Raw genomic sequence first — 3,505 nt, forward strand, 5'->3', positions numbered from 1 at the left:
CCTGTTGTCACAAGATTTTGAAGGGGTGGGGTTTCCTAGGATCCCATCTTTTATTAGGCATTACTGGCCCATTTTCCTTCACATTCTACCAATTTTATTTTGTTTTTCTTGGTGGTTTTATGAACATTTTCCTTTTGTTTGTAGAATCTTCTCTATTGGTTTATCTGTTTGTGCACTGGGCTTTTGCTGAATTCATGTCAGTGACTTCAAGAGTATCCTGTTTTCCCACATGTTCAGCTATGACCTATAGCCATGGCCAGAGGAGTGAGATGGGAATCGTCCAGAGGACATTACTGGTTTTTTGCTTATAAAGGCAGGTGGCTATATTGAGGTTTCTCCCTCCCTCCCTCTCTCCTCCCTCTCCCTCTCCCTCTTTCTCCCTCCTTCTTTCTTTCTTTCTCTCTCTCCCACTCTCTCCCCTCTTCCCCCCTTCTCTTTCTGTTTCCATATAGCCTTTTGGGCCCCTTTATGTTTACCCAAAGCTGGGCTTCAGGGCTACTCAGCCTCCCTGGCTTGGAGAATAAAGGGTGTTTTGGCCTGGGTCCCTGCCTCGAGTAACTTGAAAGGTATTTAACTTTTCTCAGCTGAGTTTCCAGTCATCTTTCCCTCAGTCCTCCTGCAGTAACCTGCACAGGTTCATTTTTAGAGGGTCTTGATTGTTCCCTCAGTTCTCCTTTATCATGGCTGAATGGAGGTTGGTGTCTTCTACTTCTTGCCAGGTAAGGTTGGGCTAGTGGTGTTTGGGACAGTCACTGTACCTCTGGGGTTCCCCGTACTGGGGCCAAGTCCGATCAGAAGTCTGGTCCAGTTCCCCTCTCCTTCCCTTCTTCTGACAGTGAACTCGGGTTCACTTGTGCCTGGGGAGAGAGGTGAGCCACTCCTGTCCTCCTCCCCCAGTGGCTGCAGCATTTGTTTCACTATTCATATGGGACAAATTTGTACAACAACATGTAAAGTACGTCAAGAAACAACAGAACAAAAAATAAAAGGGGTCAAAATAACTGATAAAAATTTATTATAAAAAACATAGAATAATGGATCTTGGGCTAGAAGGGACCTCGAGATTCTTCTAGTTCACCCCTCTCCTTTAAAACTTTAACGAACACCAAAACAATTTTTTTTAAAAGGAAGACCACATCCATTTACAAAGTAGAATGCAGAAGAAGGATTCTAAGTGAAACTGAAAATCTTGGTTATGTACAGCTTGTTTAAAAAGTGTATATAATAAATTCAACGTACTGATTTCCAAGCTGTCCTGCATGTCTGCATTGCCTTCCAGATTTCCTTTTGTTTTTTTTTTTTTCAACGAATTCTAGAAATGCTTCGAAAGCTCTTTTTTCTTTCTTTCTTTTGGCAACATTTCCACCCACCCCCCCACTAGTCCATCCCTCCAAAGAAAAAGGTAATCTTTATAGCAAATAAGCATAAACAAAATAAATCCACAATTGTCCATGTTGAAAACATTTGATTCTATCACCCACTCCTCTGATAGAAGGTGGGTGAGTGTTCTAAAGTACTAATATCTTCTGGTGTTAATTTACAAGAATTCTACTTAACTGGAACTGATTACCTTCTTAACTCAAGACTGAGGTCTGATCACTTTGCACCTGGGGCAAAGTCCTTTCTTTGGAGGTTGGAGAGTCAACTTGCCCTAACATTAAGTCAAATGTGATAACATACTGTGGAATAGGAACAAATGTAAAGTCTCACATACTATGGATCAAGAAATGATGTCATGGGAGATAGACCTTTCCTGCCATGCTACACTCCAGGATCAGAATGCATTTAACTTAGAACAACGACGTGGGTCTTGGTAACACCCAGGCACATGGATGTACCAGTGCTCTCGAGCAGCATGGGATCTCCACAACCCTTTGGTCCAACCCTCTCATTGCATAGATAAGGAAGTGGCTGTTAATTAAAAATCCATTTATTCCTCTGAGGACAGCCCAATTTGGAGACAGTCAGGAGCCTTAGGACAAGACAACAAGCACTCACTGTGCCCAGAACCTTGTTGGAGGGAAAACACAGAGCCAAGTCAAAGCAGTCCCTGCCTCCATGGGGCTCATGGTCTAGGAGAGGCATGAGATCCCAGCATGAAGCAGTTGCTGTAAGCTCTGACAATCTTTATCATGATCCCCAAAAGCACCGAGGGCCCCAAAGTGTGGCTATGTCTAAGTTCTAGGGGCACCACCGAGGGACTGAAGTGTTTCCTAATGCTATAGGCTCTAGCCCCCATTCCAGTGTGTTCTTCTTTCTATTAACCACCTGGTTTCATTTAATCAATTAACATCAATTAGCTCATTATTTGACAAAAACTTTTGGGAAAACTGGAAAATAGTATGGCAGAAACTAGGCATAGACTAGCATCTCACACCACATACCAAGATAAGGTCAAAAGAGGTACATGATTGAGACGTGAAGGGTGATACCACAAGCAAATTAAGACAGCAAGGAATAGTTCACCTGTCAGATCTGTGGAGAAGGGAAGAATTTATGACCAAACAAGAGATGGAGAACATTGTGGAATACAAAATGGATAATTTCGATTATGTTGAATTAAAGAGTTTTTTCAAAAACAAAACCAATGCAACCAAGATCAGAAGGAAAACAGAAAGCTGGAAAACAATTTTTACGTACAGTAGCTCTGATAAAGACTTCATTTCTAAAATATATAGAGAACTGCATCATATTTATAAGAATACAAGTAATTCCCCAACTGATAAATGGTCAAAGGTTACGAACAGGCAGTTTTCAGACGAGGAAATTAAAGCTATCTATAGTCACATGAAAAAAATGATCTATGTTATGAAATACTAAATGGATAATTTTGATAAATTGAAAAGTTTTCATACAAACAAAGCCAATGCAAAAAAGATTAGGAGGGAAGCAGACAACTGGGAAAGAATTTTTACAACGAATGTCTCTGATAAAGACCTCATTTCTAAAATATGCAGGGAATTGAGTCAAATTTATAGGAATACAAGTCATTCCCCAATTGATAAATGGTCAAAAGATATGAACAGGCAGTTTTCAGAGGAAGAAATTAAAGATATCTATAGTCATATAAAAATGCTCTAAATCACTATTGATGAGAGAAATGCAAATCAAAAAACCTCTCAGGTACCACATCTCTCCTGTCAGATTGGCTAACATGACAAAATAGGAAAATGATAAGTGCTGGAAAAGATATGGGAAAATAGGAACACTATTACATTGTTTGTGGAGTTATGAACTGATCCAGCCATTCTGGAGAGCAATTTGGAACTATGCCCAAAGGGCTATAACAAAGTGCATAGACTTTGACCTAGAAATACCACCGCTAGGGCTATATTCCAAAGAGATCACACAAGTGGGAAAGAGGACTCTATGTACAAAAATATTTATAGCAGCTCTTTTTTGTGGTGGCAAATAATTGGAAATCAAGGGGATGCCCATCAATTGGGGAATGGCTTAACAAGTTGTGGTATATGAACGTAATGGAATACTGTTGTCCTATAAGAAA

Source organism: Trichosurus vulpecula, chromosome 8, assembly GCF_011100635.1.
Source record: "Trichosurus vulpecula isolate mTriVul1 chromosome 8, mTriVul1.pri, whole genome shotgun sequence".
NCBI lineage: Eukaryota > Metazoa > Chordata > Mammalia > Diprotodontia > Phalangeridae > Trichosurus > Trichosurus vulpecula.